The sequence below is a fragment of the Homalodisca vitripennis genome, chromosome X, assembly GCF_021130785.1.
Source record: "Homalodisca vitripennis isolate AUS2020 chromosome X, UT_GWSS_2.1, whole genome shotgun sequence".
Classification (NCBI taxonomy): domain Eukaryota; kingdom Metazoa; phylum Arthropoda; class Insecta; order Hemiptera; family Cicadellidae; genus Homalodisca; species Homalodisca vitripennis.
In genome coordinates, this window is record NC_060215.1 from 143,851,391 (window position 1) to 143,878,452 (window position 27,062).

Here is a 27,062-nt window from a genome sequence, read left to right on the forward strand (position 1 = left end):
GTAAGTAACATTTAAAACATTTATTAAATTTTAAATTAAATGTCCACTGAAACAAATAAATGTAGAAGTAAACTTAGAGTAATCTGATACATGTTTAAAGAAATTAACTTTACAGGTTGGACACCAACACTATATTCAGGTCTTAGTATATTTATAACAAATTATATACTGGGTATAATATAGGTCCCGCACAGGTTTGACAACTCCCGAAGGATTACAGGTAAAACAATAACATTTTTACATCATTTCTGGCACCTATAAATATAATTTTTGAAGTAACTAAAATATTTTTGTCATTTCAGAGGGATGACCCGCAAGGAGACAGAAGGAAATCTTAAATGAAAGCATAGGTCGAGTAGAACATTTAATGGAATGTTCTCTTTATTAGTAGAGTACAATGCCGCAAATCCGACCTCAAAGGATTCACTCTTTAACAAACAACGCTGGTTTATTGTTTAAAACAGTTACAATACAGGTCCTATTCTAGATGGTTTATTATTCTTGTCTTGGCTCAAGTTGTGCAAGTTAAAACTAGAAAATTAATACTGGACTTCAGAAATATAATACCTGGCCAAAGGTAGTTAGTGACTTCACGCCTACAAGGATTTCGGCCAAAACATAATTACGTCAAATTATATTTTTAACATCAACACACAAACACACACACACACACACACACACACACACACACACACACACACACACACACACACCCCACTACTTGTCCCTCTATTTACCACTGTCAGAAGTCACTCTATGACAACACACATTCCTACAAGTTACTGTCACCATGTGCGCTAATCAACTGTAGGCCTACATGCGCACAACGAACATAAAAGCAATACATGTGCACATACAATTAAGTAATAAATGTTCTAATTTAAGATATCTATTCAGGAAATATAAGTAAATTAGTGGCTTCGCACGCTTTTCGTACGCTTTGCCCGTGTATGAGCACTTCTGGATCAAGTGAATTATATTTCCAACGCCGATATAGAGTTTACCTTGTTGCCACGGTCAATACATTTTCTCAAAAGTGTATATTTATAGCCATTGTACACGTACATGTACTTTATTATAAATGGTCTAACACCCAAGCTTTAAGTTCAACCAGAAATTTTATGAAGGACAAATATACATCAAATCTTAGCACCTTCAAATAGTGTTCGGCTATTTGATACACGTAACTGTCTCATAATTGCAGTTTATAATGTGCAGGCGCTTTGATAACTTTTATATTTTTACAACGCAACCTGGTGGTGAGTTACATAAATCGGCATAGCATATACACCTTCTACGTTGAAAAATACATATACATACAAATTTTCATAATGATCGGTCATATAGTTTCTGAGCCTATAAAGGACATACAAATAAACATTCGTATATATATATATATATATATATATATATATATATATATATATGTTTTATATATATACACATACACAATAAAAGAAAAAGACTTCACATAAAACCTTTAATATTTCGACTAATATTGTCGTTTTCAAAAAGGATACAAAAAGTGTGTGTGTATATATATATATATATATATATATATATATATATATATATATATATATATATATATACAGGGTGATTCATGAAGTTCTCCCCCCACTTCTACAGCACATTGTACTAGTAAAAATAATGAAAAAAATGTTATATAAACATAGGTACGAAAACGCTTCGTTAGCGAGTTACAGCTAGCGAAAGATTTCGCCTGAATTCCTGGGTAAAGAGTAAAATAAAGCCATACTGAACTTTTGGAAAGGTTAATTAAGTAAGAAATATCGTGGATTCTTATGTATTTTTACCTGATAAAGCTAATAAAATAGGTTTCAGAACTGTACCTGTAGTAGTTTTTGAGGGATTCAGGGTTAAATGCAAAAAATTGGGGCACGAAACAATGTTTTTTAAGTTTGATGTACAATAACTTTGTTAAATTGGTAATAAATACATAAAATCAACAAACATTAATTGTAGAGAATTTAATTCTGAGAAAATTGATATAATCAAAGTCTAAAATAAAACAGAAATAAGAACCAAAAAATCGATTTTATTCAGTATAATACATTACTAGCTCTAAAGAAATACCGTACGGTATTTAGTTAAAATAAAACAAAAACAAAATGTTTGTTCCTTAATGATGAGATAAATTGAGAAAACAAGATTAACTGTTAAATAAATTTGTTTGTAAATAAAAATATCATGTTTTATTACGTTGTATTTTTTTTTTAATAAAAATTTACATCAAATGTTCGAAAATAAATGAAGCAAACATTTTCCCATTATTGTTTACTAATCATCGAAATGCAGTTTTTTGTTTTATTAATTTTTAAGTTAGTAACGCACGAATAACAGCTGATCAACAATGGTATTCTGTACTGTTACGTTAGAACTGTATATTAGTGGTGTTTTGCAAGCTACAGCAGGAGATAGGGTTCTGTGAATCGTGTTATTAAATGCAATTTTTCTGTGAGTTATAATTCGATTGTTTATTCAGCGAAAAATTGCCTTACTTATTTACATCAGAGGAATACGCTGATATGGTTTTTTATTTTGGGTTACTGTAATGGTAATGCTAGAGCTGCTGTAGAAGAATATGAACTACGTTACCCTAATAGGAGGATTCCAGATACCAAAACAATTTCAGGAACTTTTCGTACTCTTCGGGAAACAGGATCACTACCAAGTACTAGAACCAATTATGAACGAGCTGTCCAACTTGATGATGATATTGTTATTAATGCTGTTCATCGCAGTCCAGGTGTAAGTACACGACGTATTTCTAGGCGGATAGGAGTTTCGCAGTCAACGGTGTGGAGGTCACTTAATCGAAACAAATTTTATCCGTTTCATAAACAAAAGGTTCAACATCTACAGCTAGGGGATGGTCCGCTTCGCTTGGAGTTTTGCAACTTTTTGAATATTAATAATCAACTCTACAAGCGTATTTTGTTTACGGATGAGGCACAATTCACTCGGGATGGTGTCAATAACTTGCACAATGAACACTCATGGGCAGAAGAAAATCCACATGAGGTAGTGGAACAGAACTTTCAACACCGATTTAGCGTCAATGTCTGGTGTGGCCTTTTGCACAATCGGCTGATTGGACCTTTCATATTACCTGGAAGCCTAAATGCTGAGTTCTATTTGCATTTCCTTCAAGAAGAGTTGCCGCAGCTATTAGAGAATGTTCCTTTACATCTCAGACAAAATTTGTACTTCCAGCATGACGGAGCACCTCCCCACTTTTCACGTGCCGTTTCTGCTTACTTAAATAATCAATTTCCTGGACACTGGATTGGTCGTGGAGGGCCTCACCCTTGGCCACAAAGATCACCAGATCTATCTCCATTGGATTATTGCATCTGGGGATGGATGAAAGACATTGTATACAAGACAAAAGTGAATTCTCGTGATGAATTAATTGCCCGTATTATGGATTCGGCTGTGCAGAAACAGGGAAGTCCTGAAAAATTAAGAAACGCAACAAAAGCAATACACAAACGTTCTGCAAAATGTATTGATAATGATGGCCTCATTTTCGAACATCTATTATAAAAAGGTGCGTACGGTTGGCCCAACCTGATTAATTTTGCTTAAAACTAGTAATGTATTATACTGAATAAAATCGATTTTTTGGTACTTATTTCTGTTTTATTTTAGACTTTGATTATATAAATTTTCTCAGAATTAAATTCTCTACAATTAATGTTTGTTGATTTTATGTATTTATTACCTATTTAACAAAGTTATTGTACATCAAACTTAAAAAAAAAACATTGTTTCGTGCCCCAATTTTTTGCATTTAACCCTGAATCCCTCAAAAACTACTACAGGTACAGTTCTGAAACCTATTTTATTAGCTTTATCAGGTAAAATACATAAGAATCCACGATATTTCTTACTTAATTAACCTTTCCAAAAGTTCAGTATGGCTTTATTTTACTCTTTATCCAGGAATTCAGGCGAAATCTTTCGCTAGCTGTAACTCGCTAAACGAAGCGTTTTCGGACCTATGTTTATATAACATTTTTTCATTATTTTTACTAGTACAATGTGCTGTAGAAGTGGGGGGAGAACTTCATGAATCACCCTGTATATATATATATATAAATGTATTGATTATTGATAGCTTCTTAAATAAGAATGTGTATCGGTCTCTTCAACCAAGTGTTATTTATAGAAAATGTTTACACACACACACACACACACACACACACACACACACACACACACACACACACACACACACACACACATATCTAGCATAATCATACAATATATAGTTTCTAGATACATAGTGGGCTTGTTTGTTATTTTAACCCATTTCAAACTACATAAGTAAGCTGTGTTACTTTCCAATACACAGAAGACAGAGGGCGTCACAAGACTGACAGATGCTTATTGGAGCAAAGCCGCTGTGATTTGATAGCGCCCTTTACATTTCCGCCGGCGCTCCTATTCTTCCCGGGCTCGTGAGGGTATTCAATTTCTGTACAGACATTCCTTTGAGGCGACTTGTCACAATTTAATAAAGGTCTTTGAGGACTTTGCGAATTTCCCAAAAAAGAATTTTCTTTGCTTACAAATTGCTCCTTGTTTTTGTATTAAAACTATTCATGTACCGTTGAATGTGTTATTGTACTTCATAAACATCTTTTGCAACCCTAGGCGTTTTCATATAATTTATCATACAAAATACTTTCATATAGTGTACAATCGATTGATGTAAAACTATAGAAATAAAACTTAAAAAACTCAAGAAATATTAAAGTAATTAAAATTTAAGTACCATTAACGAAATTTGCAAAATATTTTTCTTTATACTGAAAAATATGATAAGTTAATTATAGTGACAAGGGAAATAATTGTTCTGGACCCGTCCCGCCCTTCTAAATGTTATAATTCTCCAGGAACACTAAATGTGGCTCATAGCAATTAGGGAACTAATTATTCTGGACCTGCCCCGCTCTTCTAAATGTTATAATTCACTATGAACACTAAATATGGCTCACAGCAATTAGGGAACTAACTATTCTGGATCTTTCTCGACCTTCTAGATGTTATAATTCGTTAAGAACACAGAAATATGTCACACAACAATTTTTTTTGGTTATATATCAGGTATAAATTCGCAGAATATAAATTTTGAATAAATTAATAACTACCTACGATTACTTAAATTGTATTATTTGATCATAGGGTCCAGCAATGACAAATCAAGATAGATATTTATGGAGTTATGTCTCTTTCCTTCGCTTATTAACACAGAATAAACAAATGTATACAGAACGAAACTAGAGGACAAAAGTAATCATTTTATATCTTCGTTATTGCTATTAGCTCATATTTGATAAAATTACATTCATCCAGAATGTTTATTTATTTGATCAACTTATGCTGTGGGATCACTTAATGTTACATAAGCCAACGTTGCATTAATAACAGAACGGATAACGTCTTAAAACTCTCCATTGGGCAATTCTGTTTTTATAGGAATCACCAATACCCAAAAACCACTGTCAATGTCAAATTCTGGAGTTATCAACAGGAATCGTATTGTTTACTGAATATTATATTTTCATCTTAAGAGACCCCCAAAAAATTGTAGACAATGTTACATAAGTGTAGGCTAGTGAATCCCTATTTCGTTGATGATTCAGTAATATATTGAACCACCGTTTCTAGTTATAATAGTATCACAGGTGTTATAAAAATATCAACCACCCTATCCGATATTTTTAAGAGTTTGCTAATATCCAGATCTCTTTTGGGGATATGTATTAATATGAAACATATCCCCACACATTATTAATACATTCACGTTAGGAAGTTTTTGATGAATTATAAAATTTATTCATCTCCTCTCAAAATGGGATAGGGACAATTTAAAACTTTAAATGGGTTGATCGAGCAGGTGAAGATGGCCTCAGACTGAAGGTCTAGATGAAGCAAAACCAACCCACTCTTAGAAATGTTTTTTTGACCACTCTGATAAAAATGGGTACCATTTGACCAACAATAAAGTCTAAATTCGGTTGGATGGAGTTGAATTTGAGACCTATAATTTTCACTGTTCTTTTTTTTAACAAGGCATTTAAAATTGTGTTTCCACTTGATGGAATTACATGAAATATTCTTTTTACTTACTAATATAGTTTTGTCACAGACTTTGAAAGGTAATTTGAAATAATTTGAAAAGTTGACAAACAATTGATTGTCGATGGTCATACAAAATTCAGCTTTAAATCGTATAAGTAAAATCTTTATTAATTCTTTAATTCAGCAAAGTTTTACTTCACAGTATAATTCAAGACTTTTTATTTTAATTGATAAAGAAGACTTCAAAGTTTTATATTTACGATCACTTTCTTCAATTTTGATTTTTTTCTTAAAGGTTGCATGTTTGTTTATATAAAATTATGCATTCATTATAGTCCAGTGATATTAACGGGGGGTTGGGAGTTTCAATTATTGACCTGATGTGGGTTATAGGTATTTATGGTAAGATATACTTGTGTAGAAAATAAATAAGAATATTGCTAAGGTTCGTGCTCCATGTATTGATCCAAAGCTAAAATAAAGTTCTGGACTACAGCCTAAGGAGCGAGCGAACTTGTTTATTTTGCCATCTCTAAGCTACAGCTTCCTTAAAGTAGCCTGGGGTTAGTCGTTTCCCCATTGTTTCTTGCTCTCCTTCGTTTCCGTTGGATTGTTTAAGTTTTAATTGATCACTATAAAACATATACAGCATACAAAACACAACATATAAAACTGGCATTACGAACTCGCTTAACAACAACTTAATGACTTACCTCGAAAAGTTTAAACTATCAAATGCACTCTCTCGTCGTTGGAAAGATCAATAAAAACGATAAAAACGCTGAAATATTTATTGTTACAATTGTTAATATCTGTAGCTGTTCAATTCACAAACGTTTCACTGTTTGAAAAGTTAATACAATCTGTATTAGAATAATAGAATACAATATATTTATTTTTCGAAAGTAATTACAATCCATCATAACTAAAATAATCTGGTACAAAATTATCAAAAAAGATGGTAACAATATTAATTTCACAGATATGTATTACCAAGTACATTTCTTAACTTGTATGAATTTTATAAGTCATCAATTTAAATTACCATTGATTTATAGGAGCACTAAGCTTCAATTTACATTGTATCGTAAACATTTGAAATCATAAACCTGATCAAATATAGTTTGTACTAGGATAATTATACAATGCAAGAGGACGCCACACCACGTACTTTATTGAAGTTGCTTGCGAAGTTTCAAATCTATATCCCATTTCATTCTCGAGATAACCTGCGGCTGCGGACAGATAGACAGTCAGGCAATCATACAAAAGATGACAAAAAAGTCATTTTTGTAGAAATCAAGTTTCAAGCAAACTTTAAAGTCTCCGTTTGAAATATTTCACCACATATTTTGTAACAAGAAACATTAAAATATTTTTAATAAAATTGGTTTTCATTTAAGTGTTTAAATAATAAAGTCTACTCACCAAGCCACTATAAAATTATGTTTATGTATTCGGATAGTTATGCTACATGTGTTAATGTCACATGTTTGAAACTGATACGTATGTATTGGAATCGCTTACAAATTGATTTATTATGCAATTATTGGGATTGCCGATGGCCGAGCGGTCTAAGTCGTTGGACTTTGGGTCTGAGTTAGAGATAGCGCAGGTTCAAATCCTGTCTTAGACCATTGCACTTTTTATCAGTACAATCAACCTCGTACTGTATCGACTCTCCCACTTATTCTGTTTGATAAGATCCTACAGGCCAGTGGCCCATGAGGACGGACAGAATAAGGCTTAAAAGGGGATCGGCCTTTCATTAAAAAAAAAAATCCTCGTTGCCACCATGGTTACTTATAAGACCAAAGTAAATATATTCGATAACGCTCAAATCCCATGGAGTGACAAGCACCATCATCTAACTTAGTGTCCCTCATATAGAAATGAAGCTTCACCCTTTGAGTGCCACAGCGTCGCTAATTTTGACGCTACGAAAAGTGCATAAAGTGCCAGCGTCGCCAATTTTGACGTTTCGTATTTCGATAGTATTTTATATAGTACAAGATTATTTGGGCCAAATAATCAGACGGCTGTATTCAATAGGTTCCAAACTATCAATAAATACGAGTTTTATGTTGTTTCTCTACTATTTTATCTGTGAAACTTATGTTGTTTGGGTACTTATCAAGAAGCCACTATTTTTGGACGAGTTTTCCTTATCGGGGACAAAAATAAATTACATTGTTAAAAACAACTGACTTTATTTAACCTATTTTGGAATGTACAAGTTATTACGACAATCAATTAAATCAAAAACTATAAGAACAACGTTTCATTATTCGGAAATGTCAGGTCATTCGTGTGTCTATTTGGAGACGATTTGGAGATAAGAAGTATGACTCATCGAGTATTTTTCTATTCATTATGGAAGAAGGAACGTATAATGAAGTTTATTTTGATCTCTGATAAGGAAAACTCGTCCAAAAATAGTGGGCTGTGATAAGTACCTGTACGATGATTCTGTCTTGCAGTCACGCGACGTAGCGGACGAGTACCGTGTTGCGTAACGGCCTTTCTTGTTGTTTATGTGCCGATAACCAAGCATTTGAGTTAATACAAAATAAAATAGTAACTTATGTAGTATTTTACTGTATTTCTTTACAAAAGTAATGTATGATTTGAGTTTTGTTCAAGCAAAAAACGTGAATTTTCAGTGTAAATATTATTAGGGTTATTATTTAGTAAATGTAAACTTTTATGTAAATATGTTAGCAAGTATTAGTTTCTAAATTTACTAATCATAATTATTTGTGTTGTATTAATGTTTTATTAGATTTATTGGGAAAACTACATCATTACTAAGTAATTTCTAAACTCTGACAAATGAAGTACAGTTTATAAAATGTCGGTACCGGGCAGCATTTTGTTAATACATATAATGCCATGTTTTTAAAATTCTATAATAAGATATTACACATGGGTTTTATTTATAATCATATGGCCTTTATCATGGTATAAAGAAAAAAAAATCTTAAAAATACCGTATACACACAAATTAGGTCGAAACTTCACTTTTTATACAAAAGTAAAAAACTTTTTTTATAAATACTGAAATTTTTTTAATTTTTTAAAATTAAATTTTATTTGTAACGATATGTATCATATTCTGCATTTAATAAGAAAAAAAACAACAACAAAATGATGGAAATCTGTTTGGTAGTTATTTTACAACAGCTTTTTTCCCAAAAGCTTACAAATATGCGAAAAACAGCGTGGCACTTTATGCATATGCCTTCGGAAAGTACCCGTGGCACTCAAAGGGTTCATATACCATTCAAGTCTACAGGTAGGTTCGTTTTCGAGTTATTGATTGTAGAGGCAGACAGACAGAATATTTCCTGCTCACGAGGGATAGGCTTGACTAAAGCTCAGCCAATTAAGGCTTGATGTATTCAAACCGATGGTATAATCATGTATAATTTAGTAAAGGTAATAAATCTAATACGATTCAATCTAATTTTGGAACATTGTCTAGGCACATACTGTAATATCAATTTGTTATCAATAAATCAGGTGATTTATTTAGGAATGTATTAATAATACGGTTCGCAATGTTTATTAATATTGAATGAGGTGTTGTCATTCGCACAAACGTAATTGATAAACTAGTGCCAATTAATATTACCACAAACACAAGTTTGGAAGGCAATATTAATTGTGCCCAATTTAGAACTGGAATATTGTTTCTGATATTGATTTACCTTTTGTAAAATAGAAACAGAGCGATGGAATGTATGTTCTGAATTTCGAACTTTGGCAATCATTATAACTAATAATAATTTGACAAATCCACGAACAATGGATTGTAGTTAGTTTACTCGTTATTTTCAAACTGTTTCAACTTCTGGTTGGAAAAATAAATAAACACTCCAAAGTATGTTTGATGAATGGACTTCTTCTGGAAATTACCTCCAACACAGTTGTCTTTCTTACATGGAGTTTGTAGTTTAAGTTGTTTCAGCTGTGTAATCGAAGACTATCAAAACCAGGGGTCCTTCTCATAGAAACGTGAGACTTTTCCTGTACCAGAAGTTTGAAGTGAATAGTAGTGCGTTAATCTGTGATCTTTCATTGCATGTTTTCTAACTTCCGTGGCAGTATTCTTCGTCTTTTGTTGAGTCTTGCGTTTGAAGGATATTGATAGAATCTGCGAATAAGGTGACGAGCAGGGGAACAAATTTCCCAGAGGGTCGTTTAAACTGAACTGTCAGAAGGAGCCATTAGGATTATTACGCGTTCCTAGAATCCGGTGAAGTATGCTACAGACAGTGGATGATTCAGAGTGGGAACGTGACCAGTGGACAGCTGTACGTGATCAGTGGACACACTACGTGACTGAGTCATATTCTCACATTACACACTTCTCTGCCCACTTTCCCACTCCACTATAAACAGTGTAATTGCCTTCTTTTCTGCGAAACCTTTATTAGACGTTTACTTCAATTCGTATTTCGTTTGGAGCCAACTTAATATGCTTTGTGTAGGTTCGAGAATGTCGTTTCTGGTATTGCGTATTTTACGTTAGGTTACATCTTACAAATAATACCTTTTAGGTGTACTTATTCGAGTTCAGTTTACAATTCCATCCAGATTGTGCCGACTGTGTTATAAAATAGTAAAGTTCCTATTAACTAGTTGCTAAACACATAAAAAAAAATTGAACAAACATATTTCACGCCAATGGCGTAGTGTAGCGGGTACAACGGTTATCGCAAGATAACCAGATGAAGCAACGTCGAGCGTGGCTGCTGCTAGGATGGCTTAAAAGCGATCCTGTCCTTGCAAACAGTCCGCCTGCCCGGCCATAGCATGTGGTTTGGAAGTCACCTTTAAGCCGTTGGTCCCCAGGTTGAGTGTTAGAGAGGGCTTCTTAGCCCTAAATTCGACTGGTAAAATAAGACATCTTTATTTTGTTTTCAGAAAACGGCGGGTTTAAAAGTATATTCAAAGTCCGTCCATAATATTTTGTACCAGCATGTAACAACATACGTAGATAAATACCATAAACGAAACGTTTTAAGATTTATGTGCTCATGGAAAATTGTTTTACTTCATAAGGCATGGTGAATAGAACTTTACATATGACATTCTGTACATCCCAAAGTAAAATAGGATTGTTGCCATTTACCATCGTTTTGTGTTACAAGGTGTTAAGTTCAAGAAAGAAATACATCCTGGCGGTCCAAACATTGCCGTATGAGACAAAAGAAATATAATGAATAAATAAATTATTCAATAATAATATTTCATATCAAATATTTAACATTAACTTTTAAAAACGTTTGGAGGACCAGTCGAGGCCTCCAGCTTCCGATATTTATAATTGATACTATTTGAGGATAGGGAATGTCAAGGAATGTGCCAAAGAAGTCGCTCACCATAAGAAGTTGTCTTTTCCGATTGCCACCACAAGAGGAGGCCCTGGACCAGGTTTACGAGATCAAAGGTAGACGAGACCAGAGAGAGTTCCAAGGGGCTCCAAAGGTCCACACTGACGGATAGTCCACGTTCGCGGGAGATCATACATTTTAGCACGCACATCGTGGCACATAAAGGGTGAAAACGATAGGTAAAACAATACAGGAGAATGGTGAGCTAGAGAGTGTGAAATGGGACAATGAACAAATAAGAGAATGTGTGCAAGAGACACATTGACACAGGTGTAATGTAGGAGAGGTAGGTCGTGACAGCGACCATACCGGTACAAGTTATCCAACCCCACTGTCAGCCCGCGGGTGGTGGTGGATTTACCGTGATAAATTTAGAATTGCTATGAGGGACAACAGTTGATCTCTATGGCTCACTAATTGATCAAACTTAATGATTAATTAAATACAAATATTAATTATTAACTGTAATTAAAACTAACACAATGATAGGACACTACGTTTCGAGGATTGGAATCCATCATCTTCTGCAGGTGTAAGAAGGCTTAATACATAAGAACTTATCAAGAACAAATCAACACATGTATTTTTATACTTTGGTGAGTTTATCGCCATAAATCGATCTTTGGGTCCATGTGAATTTCATACGGTTCATCCATGGTACAGGAAAGAACAAAAAGATCTTATCTCAGTAATCTATGGAGACCAATGGGTCAACTTACCACTCGAGTAATCAGGAAGCTGTAACCAACACCAGCGTACCAAATAATGGAGAGCAATATCCGGTTCTGAGATATCAATGTTCACCATAACGACAACAAATGTGTTATGGACTGCTACCTGTGCTAAGCGGAATTTTCTCAAACTCAATTAGAAGAGAGTCACTCCATACATCTAAACTAACAGTGCAGGATATTTTCCTTTTCACAACTTAAAACTAAAGAAGAAGACATGATCAGGTCTTTCACCTGTAGCTGATAATTTATCTCTTATCCAGCATTTGTAAGAAGGACGAAGAGCAGAGTGGAGATCTGCAGCTGGTTAGTTAAATGATAATCACTCCGCCAGTAGGGTAATACCCCCCCCCCCCGGATCACTGTCAACCCGTATTTAACTCCCGGTAGTTTAATACCATATCTTGGATCACACCAAATAGTATTAAGAGCCGTAAAGGTGGTCGTTATTGATTATAACAATTTTTATGAATTGTTAGTGTTTGTGAAATTTGAGAACAAAATATGCTCTCATTTGAAAAATAGATTTCGAGTCTTTCGAAATGGAATGCATTTGCGTGTTGCGTTTTCTAAGCAATGAACTATTTTTGACTGCAATGCATTTGACAAATGTATTAAATTAATTCATCTCCGCATTATATTACACACTTACCCAGGCGCTCGCACAAACTTTGTAGCCTCATATTGTATTTATTAATAACCTAGATAAGCAGGATATAAATGGATACTCCACGTTCTCTTTGATGTATAATTAGATAATATTTCTGATCTACGTTTTGCACACTTTAAATATTTTTCGCTAACTAGATTTAGGTACAAGCATTTATGTAAACTTATTTAGTCGTTAATCTGTGGTTAATATCTTTCGAAAACATGTATTGCTATATTTTATATATTTTGTTTGCTTCCCACATTAAAAATGGATGTTCTCAGCGCTTATTTTCCAATATGACCAAGTATCGAATTAACTTAAATAATTATCGGTGCATCGTTAGTCGATGCACCAATATGCCTGATTTTATTAACTGCTTAGAAATTTCACCCTATTTTCATAGTATATACAATAAAATTACATTAAAAACTGGGTTAAATTTCATAAGCTAACTTATGTTTAATATAGATTAATGGTTACTGTTTAGTAAGTCTCTTTTGTCGATGATTTGAAAGCCGAATGTTCTTGCGGCATTGTTGTGTTAGGCCCCAGTCTATGTTAAAGCTCGAAATAAAATATGCCTCAATAGAAGATAGATAAATTCAAAATATGAATTAAATGTTTAAAAAATATAACTAATACATAAACGAAAGCGTTTTTCTATATTGATATTCAGAAAATATAAATGATTTATTCCTTAAATTATTCATTACGTACAAAAACTGTACATAAATTCATAAATAAAAAGATTAATATTTTTATTTATTAATTAATTCATGTCACCATTTATAGTTATTATAATATGCTATCAGAATTTTTTTTATACTTTTAAGTATAACTATAAGTATACTATACAGCATTCAAAACTGTAGAGAAACAATTAGCGTTGAAATTGGTTGGTCTATGATTAACAACCATCTAGGACTTGTGGTACCTTTGCTTCACTACACAACATTCAAACACAAAAGGCACTTCAAGTGTTGAATTCTGCTTCAGTTCACCTTCCTTTTATTGCAGCGGTTTCAGACTTGACTCCTGGAATCTGGAGTCAAGTCTGAAGACTCATGTTCATCTGAAGACATCCAAAGAAAGTAAAGTGCCGATGGCCGAGCGGTCTAAGTCGTTGGACTTTGGGTCTGAGTTAGAGATAATGCAGGTTCAAATCCTGTCTGTGGCCATTGCACTTTTTATCAGTACCATTGACCTTGTACTGTATCGACTCTCCCCCTTATTCTGTTTGATAAGATCCTCGCACAGACCATGAGGGCGGACAGAATAAGGTTTAAAAGGGGATCGGCCTCTCCTTTAAAAAAAATTAAAAAAGGTCTGCGACGAAGAAGCTCTAAACGAACCTTTACAGAATTTCGACAGGAGAGATGCCATGACTACAAGATAACCAATATAGGTGCACAATTAATAATTGATGATCAGATGAAACAATGACTGCCACTTTATCTAGATTACACTATATTAGTGTATCTATATGAAAGGAGCCGAATATCCACGGGAATAATCCTCCTTTGCAAATCTGTTAACGAAGTGTTACCAATAAAATACCTGTTGAGGAAATTGATTTCCCTTTGAAGCTCACAATTACATAGAGGTCAGAGTTCAAACGAAATGTTTAGTCTATTTGAAATACTATTGTGGCAATAGTTTAATATATTTGGTGTTTTCCTGTGCTTACTCTATTAAAACAATATGGTTAGAGTAGGAAATTATCAACATTATTTTTGTTTAGTATGTTAATTCATTCGCTGTGTCCACAAAAACTTAAAAATTTATTGCATCTAAAAAAAATAAAGTAGTTTTTCAGCTTTCCTAATAGTCTTTGAATTTGAACATTTTGATCAAATAAACACATTTGTACTCACTTTTCTAACTTTACTCATTCCACCACGTAGCCCTTACTTTGACGACAGACCCTCTTTCAAAATACGACTCTTCTCTTTGTATAAGAGAAAAGGCACAAACATTCTTTTGAGATTTCAATATGCATTCAGCAAAATATATTGCATCAGATATTAGAAAAGGAAAAAATCAAATAACCTGATTATGCTGAATAAATTACAATTACAGTTATATTATTCAGATTAAAACGTATAATTTTCATTCCAATTTATTTATTTATTTATTTATTTATTTATTTATTTCAACGGTTCCACCATTTTTACAAAAGTAATTCAACAAATCAAGTACTTAGCAATCAAGATGACAAATCATAATCAATATACACAGTCTTATGTAAGCTCTAACTTGAACAACATAGGCAATAACAGAGTGATATACTATAAATATAAATAACAAAAACAACAATAAATAACAAGGAATAATAACAATACAGTAACAGCAACGATAAATAAATAGTTGACCAATGCTATAACATTAATAAAATTTAGAAACTCAACAATATACTATCAATAATTAATACAATCGTAGCTGTTAGTTACTGTAAGTGGATCTGTTTAAGCATGTGTTAGGTGTTTACATTTAATAATTTGTTTTTCAGGGTGTATTTTGAATCGTGAAAAAAGTCGATGTGCGCTGCCTCGCTACCCAGTTTTAGAAGTCTGCATATTCCATGGTTTGATGCATAATATGTGGGCCTAAATCTTCTGCAGAAAAGTGTCTTAGAGCGGGTACCTCTTGGTATAGAGAAGTCTATATCCGACACTAGATGAGGGCAGTCGAGGAAGCCGTTCACCAGCCTGTACAGGAATAAAATATCAATATATTTTCTTCTTTCCTGGAGAGGTTGCAGTCCATATAGCATCTCAATCTCAGCGATTATTCAACATAATCGTGTTCTTTAATTTTTGATACGACACTGATCACTGATCACTGACCGTATATCGAAATCTTAAAGGTTATATATACGGTTAATCTTATAACGTTTAGATAGCCAAGCAATTATTATACGATTGGAGTGCAATATGTTCCGAAATTTAGACTTTTAACCCATTATTTTGTCACCTATTGCATCAAATATTTTTTACGCAATATCGACCTCAACTCCTACGTCATTTGGAAAACAACCAATGTGCAATAATGCGGTCAATCAGAGTTGATGGCTTCTTCTTGGGCTGAGAATGATTTATGAATCGATCGCGTTGTTCACATATTTCACGTCAGGCTTACACGGCTGAGGGAGATTAATATATACATCTCCCAACAACATCACTGAACCATTACCTAATACATTATGCATAAACAGAGAATATAAAATCGATCTTAGACTAGTATACATTCATATATCTGTAGGCCTATATAATATGATCGATCACAATTATTCAGATATATTCGATACAACCCAACTCTCCATTAAATTGGGCATTCTCCGAACATTCACTCTTCAAAATAGTGTAATCATTCATTTGAAGAAACCGAAAGACTCGCTGGTGTACAACATTTTTCAAATTTCAAAAATATCTGAATTAAATTTCTCTGTAACACAGCAGTTCTCCTCGAAAGTTGTGTTACGATATAATAGAAATCTCAGAGGAAATAAACACCTCTGCAATAATAGTTTCGTGAAGCAAAGGCTTTGCCTAATTAAGTCCATATTGCAGTGCAATACTTTGGGAATTAGAGTATTTGTTAGATGAAAACTAGTGAGAAATGTGGCAAAGTAGAAATGTGTATGAAAAAGAACTACTTCTTGATGGAATGACAGAATTTCGGACATTTGTTATCGTTACATGTTAAAAGAATAGAAAACAACTTTTCGACGGTTGAAATTTATTCCCATGATCAGGTATCAAACATTGGATATGCACAATTAGGTATTTTAATTCTATAACATAGAACTTATTCTGTTATTAATGCTTTTATTTTAGCAATTTTTACCATATATCAATTTGTGCTTGTTTGAACCTATGTACGTATTACGTTTTTGACACCCGAAGAAGTGGATGGATTTAAATCTTAGAAACTTAATCTTCACTTCTTGTAACATTCAACAATGGCAAATTTCAGACATCCTGATATCCCTTTAAATCTGTCATCGTCAATAATGACATTTAAATAACTATTGGTGAATGTTTAATTCATTTACTTATTATATGATTAATATGGGAAATATGTCCAGTTATTAATATTGTCCTAACTTCGCCTTTCAATAAAGCCATCCTTCATTTTCAATTCATCGGGGCACTCTTCAGAGGTATCCAAACACATGAATCTGAAGGAACCTAGAAAGCACATTCCATAAGTGACCCTGCAACTTAAAGCGCTCTTTGATTTTATTGCTGTATGCAAGTCTAACCTTGATTAGTCCAGTGGTTAGATATACAGCTAGTGATTACTTACGAAAGGAATAAACTCGCCAATTACTGTATGTTCACACTTTTTTAAGTTAGTTAAGTCTACACCGGAATCAAAGCTGTTCTTGAAGTTACAAAACAGTGTCAAATTAAATTAAATCAGGGAGCGTCACGGAGTGTGTATCGAGCAGATAGGACCAGGCCTACCAACCCATTTATATATAAACGCATTTTTGAACGCATTCTTAAGAAGAGGTTATCCACGAAAATTACTTAAAGATAAACTTAATGTAAAAAAGAAAACACTACATTCTAAATTTGAAAACAGTGATCCAAAATTAATAGTTCAATACCATCCAGGGCTTCACAAAATTAATAATATTCTTAAAATAGCATTTAATACCTTACAAAAAAAATTCTAGTTCAACTAATGATATTTTTAAAACAACTCCTAGAGTAATCTTTAAAAGACCTCCTATTCTTAAAGTTATATTGGTCAAACCTAAATTACCAATGACAAACACCAATGAAAAATCAATACCAAAACAAAAAGGATCACATCCGTGAAATAAACCAAGAAGTTTGATTTGTAAAATGTTACCAAATTCTTCAAAATTCACTAGTAGCAAAACACGCAAGGTATATCCTATCATCGGCAACTTGTCTTGTGAATCTAAAAATGTGATTTACCAAATTCAATGTAAAAAATGTCCAGCAGATTATATTGGCTCAACAACAAATACCTTGAGGACAAGAATGACAGGACACCGATTTGATTATAAACACCAAGATTTAAAGAAAACTGTCGTGACTCATGGTACAAATCACAATGAAACATTTGAAAATACATATTCAGTCAAACCTATTCGGCAAGTACATACAAATTCAAACCCAATTTACCTCAGAACATTGGAACAAGCACACCAATTGGTTTTAAAGAGCAAAATTCCACATGGACTCAACATCAGATAACTTAACCAAAAACGTCTAAATTTGAAATCAACATATGGAACAATTGTTTAGTTCATGTCATCTGTATTTATTATTATTATTTATTCACTGTTTATTTATTTTCGTTTGTACTGTTTTCTTTTATATTTTATACAATTTTTGCACCTGAAAACGGTTTTCACCGAAATATAGTGGCAATGTTTTAAAAAACACTTTGTTTTAATTGTACAGTAATTTACTAAAAATAATATATATATATATACATATATATATATATATATATATATATATATATATATATTTATGGACGGTTTTTCAATAAAATACTCGCAAGTTTGTATCTCTTATACAACCTTAGAAAAACAGGCACTAGTTAAAAAAGCGAAGATAAGGAATGGCTAACTTTAAACAAAAAGAAAAATGGAACGAAAACCTTTACATAGCTATTATAATAGTTTTTCTTACTTTTTTGAGATTAAGTTTTTTTGCTTCAAGTGGTATAATGTAAAAAGGGTGTGGATTTATATTTTGATCAAAATGTTCGTTTTGTTAGCATATTAACAAATTAATTGTTGGTTATAGAAACTCATATGGACGTTATAAAAATAAAATATAATACGTAATATATAACAAGGCCTTAGACAATTAATAGGATAGATCATGGCCAATGTTTATTATTTTATTTAAATGAAAATATTTAACCAAAATAACTAGGTCCGCAACTTTTCTTACTTATGCCTTAAATATAAAATTGAAAATGTGATATGTAAAATATTAGTTTTTGATATATGACAAACATGTTTGTAAACAAAAGTAGAACTTTATATAAATTTATATTTAAGTCTTCAGAGACGAGTGTTCAAAAGTATTTTAACAAGATGGTGCATTATTATTATGAGTAAATCATCTGTTTTATACATTTAACCCAAATTTCCTGTAGATTCATCACAGCCTTTGCTTAAATTAATGTAGTCCGCGTTGGATTCTAACAATCGTGCATACATTTATCAAAAATTATGTAAATTTCTGAATGAGAGTTTGGCTATCTTCCCAACTCCGCGTGTTTCACTTCTCGCTAACCACTGAACCAATTAAAGTGAAATATGACTGGGGAGTTTCCGGAATATGGGATAGAGGCTTATAGGAATTTCAATAATCCTTCCAAAAATATAGCCAATGTGTGTGAATAAAGCGCAATACGCTCATGGCTTTTCAACTTAAATAAAATTAAAGAGCAGCTTCACAGAATTTCAAAATGGCTCCTACGGTCAATTTTATGTACAACTCATTACCGATAGTACAAAATCATTGACATTATTCACTGAAAAATTAAATTCGTATTGAATTAATAATAATTCAAATTTAAATATTAAACTGTGGATAACGCATAACCAGTTTTATTGTCTACCTAAAAATGCAAAAATACTGACTATTTTGAAGCTAAATTGAAAAACTAATAAAAACATGACGGAAATAAAAATGGTTTTATTTTTTTTATTGACGGAAAACTCCATTTAAAATTGAGAATACAATTCGTTATTACAGTAGTCGAGTTCATTAATAACATACAGTAATAATATAATGTGAAGCAAGATGGCAAAATTTTTACCTAAACTGTAGCTTATTTTGATTATCCCTTTGCCTATGTTACAATTTTAAAAGTATCATTTTTCCATGTTACGTTCAAATGTTAAGTTAAATTAATTTCTTGCACTGGGTTGCACGTTTTGTTTGTTTTTTACATTGCTATTAGTCTACTTAACTTTTTAACTTAATATTATTAAAAGCCATTTTTTAACTTATTAACTATTGCTTTTAGCTATCGCTTTGATTCAACGGTATTATGCCCGTGATTTAACTATGAATTTACTGCACGATTGATTACCATTGTTTATATGTAATGTATATTTATTTGAATGTAATTCTTGATCTGTTTTAACTTGCAAGTTGTAATTGCATCATATTGTGACGAGATCCATTGCATGTAAATGTTTAAAGATCAATAAAGATATCTATCTATCTATCTATCTATCTAATGATAGGGACAATGATACAATAACGAGTCTAAAGTGATAGTAATACAATGGTGGTATAACAGGACTGTGAACGTAACATCAAATAAAAAAATGATAATAATATAGTAGCAACTGATAATGAATAATGTAACAAAAACAACGATAATAGTAATAAACAACACAAGGGTTACTGACAGAAAAACAACCCAATAGCAATATAAATATAATTCTATGACAATAAAATATAATACTACTTAAAGTATTGGGGACGGACAGTTGAACATAAAATGGTGTAAAAAAATAGTGACCAGAATATTAACAACAACCAATGAGCGATAAAGATTACTTAATACTATATAATACTTAATACTACATAACACTTTACTACAGAATACTTAATTCTTCAGAATTCTTAATTCTACGTAATACTTTATACTACAGTATACTTAATTCTATAGAATAATAATGCTACAGAATACTTAATACTGCACAATACTTAATACTACATAATACCTAATTCTTTAGAATATTAATACTACATATTACTTAATAGTACAGAACACTTTACTATAGAATATTTAATTCTACAGAATATTAATAATACAGAATACTTAATATAAAGAATACTTAATACTACAGAATTCTAAATACTACATAATATTTAATACGTGACAGAATACCTAATTACAGAGAGTCAGTTCCTGCTAAGATCCTGAAGTATGGTCTTGAATTTACGCTTGAATCTGGTGCTGCTGAGGTTCCAGAAGAAGTTGTCATAGGGGGCGATAGCATTGCCCAACTTCCTAATATATGGGTTTTTGGTTGGAACAATCTGTTATTTTAACGTCGTAGCCCGTAAAGATAGACAGCAGATAACTCCCTTCAAGACAGATAAGAAGACACAGATTTTTATCACTCCAGGAGGAATTACAGGCGTTTCAAGTAAAAAATATTAAGGCTATTTTGTAACTAGGGAAAAAGATGAAGATCAATTATGAGTCTTTTAATACCATGTTTTCCATAGTACAATTTTTCTTAAGGAAATTAATGTTTTCATAAATTTCATTGTACATAAAGGTCATGTTTTATATACATACTGTAAAATGTGTATATACTCATCTTTAACAGTTTATCTACAAGCTTGATTACTAGATGCACATAAATTCCACTTCAAATCCTGCAGATCCTCGTGAAATGATAAAAAGGAAAAATGGTATTATTCTATATTGCTACATATTTGCTAACACTAAAAAACTATAATACAATGCGTTTATCAGGTACCATGTAGGCATTATGCATATGAGTGGGGGGAGCTATTACGAAACAAAATCGATATCTCCGAACATTTGTCACACATAAATCTCGATCCTCGATATGCAACACAGGTTTAAATAAGTATCCACTCAAAATATAAAAGCAAACATTAAATGTTATCAAATTCATCTAAGATTACTAAAAACTAAAATGACTATTCTGTAATATGGAAGTACCATTTGCAATTTAAGGGAAAATTAAATCTTTGTTGTCTATGAACATCATCGAACATAGTCAGCATAGGTATAACATATAAAACTATAACAGGCCACAAAAAAACTAATTTAACATCAATATCAGTGTTACGGCATTGATATGCTTCTCGTACATCACAGTGTAAATTCCATTTACGCTGTAAAATCCCGCTCCTGAAGAAAAAGTTTTAGATGGTTATTAAATATTGAGCCTGGAAGAAGAGTTTGTACAACGTTGTAAGTTATTGAATATCTTCGGCCCGAAATATAAAACTTAACTTCCAAACATTGAAAGAATGTCTTCAAGAGTACTACAGTAAATTTTATTTATAGTATTGTACTGGTAAATTGATTTTGGGAAATGAAAAAGGGACTATACAGGGTTTTCAAAATTGTGGGGAAATTTTTGGGATATATTAAATAGATTAAAGTAAACAAAAAAGTTTGTCTAACAGTATGGTCTACTTTGCTTCGTTTACTGTCCATGAGTCTGTATGTATTTTTAATTAAAAAAAAAAATCATAACTTAGGAACGGTTTAAGCTACGGTCTTGTAATTTTACGTGTTTATTTATCTTATGCTTGAAAACGCATGATTGTTTACAGTTACAAAATGGCAGCCTTCGAAAATGTTAAAGGAAAATTTCAAAAAAATTGACGAGAAGAGAAAAAATGTTCGTCACATAATAGATGTGTTGTAAAAAAAAATACTAATTTACTTTTTATGAATTAGTTTTACTAATAATTTTACTACTCTTAAGCAATACACTTTCGTCAATACGTATACAGATATGATTGTACGAGCTGAATATACAGGAATTTATTAAGTTATTTATTATACATTCATAACATTAGAATGTTATCTTTTTCCAATATTTCATCTCTTCATGATTTTTACTCTCATCGGGTTTCAAGAAATCTGGCTTCAAAATTTTAAAAATGTTACAATTTTTTAATTATTAATAATAGGCATTGGTTTCTTTAATAATTTATACTTTTTCTTTCAAAACACTAAACAAACATGAATAATTACATCATTATAACTTGACCGTTTGAGAGTTATGGTTTTATAAATTCAAGATACAGACGGTAAACGAAGCGAAATAGACCGTAAAATTATAATATTTTTTGTTTGTTTTTTCATCTATTGAACCATATCCCAAAATATTTTCCCACATTTCTTAAGAACTTTTTATATAAAAAGTACTAAACTTTTCTCTCGCAACTGATTTCTTTGTAGCCGAGGCCACATGAGTATCTTAAGGCACAAGGAGTATCGTGAATATTCCATCAGTACACAACCATTGAATGTGTGAGGGAATGCGTCGTTGCAACTGGTACTGAGCAGGCTGATTAGAAAAGTCTGATAGAGATATTACAATTGTTTATTTTTTAACTACCAGTTCTAAATTTGTAATTTATACTCAAGCACTCTGTCCTTTTATTAACTATTTACGCCAGGAGAGCTTCTACTGCATGGTTGAAAATGGATATCCGAGAAGGAAGGTAAAAAACAAACTGAACAAAAGAGTTTGCTTATTTTTTTTAAGGAGAGGCCGATATCCTTTTAAGCCTTATTCTGCCCGTCCTCATGGACCACTGGCCTGTGTAAAGAACAATGGGAAAAGGTAGAGTGGATCGACTTCATTGTGTGGAGTTACAGCAATGGGAGAAAAATATACACAAGAGCTACATTTTTGTGACACAACGACTAGTTCTTTTCCTGCTTCAAGTCACAATTGGGTTGACTCTTATATCACAACCTTATAATTCAGTGAATTAAATTCTAAGTAGGATTACGAACATATTATTTTTTACTTGTTTGTTACTATCAAATTACTAAATCAACTTATTAATTTATTGGGAACTCACAAACGTTCAGAGCCTGTCCCTTTGTTGAGTTTGTAAAAGAATTAGGCATATGGATTGGTTTAGTGAAGCTCCAAGACGAATTTATTCCGCGCCTTCTCGTTTTCGTGCGCTACATGCTCGTCTGACAGGAGACACTGTTGCCGCGATTATGTTACACGGTGTTTGTCTGGAGAGGTGCTCAGCCCCCCCCTCCACCAAAACCCCGATATATATATGAAACATCTTAATAATAATATTATAATAATGTGTTTAATTGCGTATAAACAATAAAATGCCATTGCTACCGTCAAACTGAATGAAATCTTAAGAATTTGCATGTATTCATTATGTTTGAAAATTACTAATATATACAGTTTTTACATTCTCATTAATTCAGAATTTCCCCTCTATTTTCCGAGTGTCAGTCAGCCAATCATGGAGTTCCCGAAACGTGTGGTATAAAACTCGTCTATACTGTAGAATGCTTTTTAAATCAAATCGGGTTTCACAATGGCAGATTCAAATTTCTTGGGCCACAGGCCCAAAAACGTTTGCATACCAAAAACTTGTTTATGACTTTTGTGAAAATAGTTCTACCAACAGTTGAAACAAAGAATACTGTTCATAATTCATTGGTTATGCGAAAATTCATTAATATTTTAATAATACCTCAATAAAAAAATCAAAATGTTCAGTGTATAGCAAAGTAATAAAATTGTGATGTTGACAGATGAAAGTTTCTTGCTTTCATTGACGAAAATTCCATAATAAAGTCATCAAAGTTGGTGGCAGATATCATTTCTGTATTTGTATTGATATTAGTCAAGCTTGACAATCTGGCATCTGTGGTCGAATTATGAAGGTAGTTTTTAACTCTTTTAAAATTACTGAATATCCTCTCACCAGAGGAATTTGTTGAAATCATGGATAAAAAAAATTCTTAAGGCTACATAAGTTTCAAGAATTCACTAGGCTAATGATGCTCTTTTACGTTTAGATTAAGTGACTCTATAAATAAACAAGTTCCTCTCCAAGAACTGAGGAAAGGTCAGCGGAATACTTTCGTATCAAAACGGAGGTTTAATCTCGAATTTCTTTATCTGTAAACAGATTGTATACGACTCCAAAGACTTGACAGTTTTTTTTAAATTTTACTTCGAAATAAATTTTTGTTCTTTTGCCTAATATACTTAGATATGTTGTCGGTCATGACATAAAGTGTATGAAGAACAATCATGTCCTGTCTCCGGTCGTAATTACCATCACTTGATTCGTCATGAAATGTTTTATCCTTTTGGAGTGTTGATCATACGGAAGCTAAGGCATAGCACCTTGCTTAATAATGATCAAAACTTTAAAGTAAGCCTTTTACATATTCTCTGAGGGATGTGTATAAATCGCAAATAGCTTCAAGGTCAGTGTTAATGTTTTGCTTAGGTTTGCTTTCTGTAGCATAAAAGTATTCAAACGTTCCAGTATATCATGCCATAATACACGTAGTAAAGCTACTTATATTCTTCAAAAGAATTTGTTCAGACCTATGGACTATATGGATCAGACTATGGACCTGGATTTTGGCTTTTCCTGTGGGTTTTCAGAGATTCTGTAGGGACTTTATGATACAGTACTGGTTTTCCATCCTTAAGAACATAACGCATCTTCCACATCACAACCATTACTTAAAGCATAGCAATCAATAAAGGTCAATAGGTCATGGTGGATTATGTCATGGGTTGAATCAACAATTACGGAATAATATTTCATTTCTTATTATCTTATTATACATTATCACAATAAACGCAATACATGTTGTTTTTTAAAATAACCTGTCTTTCCATGACCAGGATTGCCATGATTTTATATTTGGGTTTTTAAAAGCTCATCGAATCCCTAAAAGGTTGCCATTAGCCAAGGTTCCAAAGACCTCGTTTTCAGACCCGGAAAGGCAAATCGACGAGCTCCAAGAAACTTAATTTCATTTTAAACCTTATGTTAATAATCAATTTCGTTTAAATAGTGTTGGTAAAGAGCAGCATCGATTTTTCCAAGTACTTTGTTTCTTATAACGTAAGACTGTTGTGAATATCTGTAAGTATATCTCCAATTTCTATAACCTGGAACAAATGCATTTTCAGATATACTTGTATTGAAAATCTTGCACGGGACAATTCTGCTTTATATACTAATATGAAATCACAAAAACAGGACCCTCGTAAATAGTTTGAATCCCATTAACTGGGATTAGTTTAGATTTTTTTGTATAATCGCTCCTGTACAACCTAAACTCCCGATATTTTATATTTACTTTAGTATAAATCCGTGTAGAAATATGGCTTCGAAACTGTAGTTCTTATATGTAAAAACGAACAAATTATTAAAGATAAAATAATGTTGTTCTTTTTATTAGTTTGTAGTTTACCTTAGAAGAAGACGAAGAAGGTGCCTGTATTAAAAGGCTCAATCATAGGATTGTTTTGAATTTAAAAATTTCTTTCCGAGGTATCAAAGCTTTTAGTCCTAAATTGATTAATTATATTTCTATCTTATAAAGTTTAATACGTTTAATTCAATTCACAACAGTAGTTTAATAAAATTTTGTTAAATAAATAGTTTAATAATAAATAGGTTAATAAAGATACGTTAAATAGTTATTTGCTGCGTAAAATATATATTTTATTGACAAACATTCGAAGGAATCAATGGGTATTTAGGGTAATTGGTTTTATGGAAATAGATTTCCGCTGAGTGGAACATGTCGGAAAACCGATCTGTTATGTGCATAATACAACAGGGAGACACGTGACCGGCCCTACCTATGCATAAATCAAATTTACCGACAACAAAGCAATCACATTTAGGTCAGCTAGTTTGGTTTCTGTGACGCAGTTAAAAAGGCAATCTGCGTCGATCATATTGCAACCTTCCCTACACAGAAATGTTTACAGGGCAAACATTAATCACAATATGTGCCCTTATTTGTACTTCAAGCTCTAATATGTAATCTAACTTTTTCAGAACACATTTTTCAACTATCGAGACAGCTCTCAATTAGTGTCAGCAATAATGGTTCAGACATCAACATCAGACTTTACTGAGAAGCTGGAAATTTGTCACGAAGCATAAGGACAACTTTGATTAGCATCTAACATGTCTACTGTACTACAACCTGCCTTACTACGTGTCTCAGCAATGGTATGATTTAGACATCAACATCAGACTTTACTGAGAAGCTGGAAATTTGTCACGAAGCATAAGGACAACGTTGATTAGCATCTCACATGTCTACTGCACTACAACCTGTCTTACTACGTGTCTCAGAAATAGTATGATTTAGACATCAACATCAGACTTCACTGAGAGACTGGAAAGTTTTCACGATGCATAAGGACACATTTAATCAGCATCTCACATGTCTACTGTACTACAACCTGTCTTACTACGTGTCTCAGCAATAGTATGATTTACACTTTAACATCAGGCTTCACTAAAAGACTGGAAAGTTTTCACGATACATAAGGATAACTTTGATTAGTATCTCACATGTCTACTGCACTAAAACCTGTCTTACTACGTGTCTCAG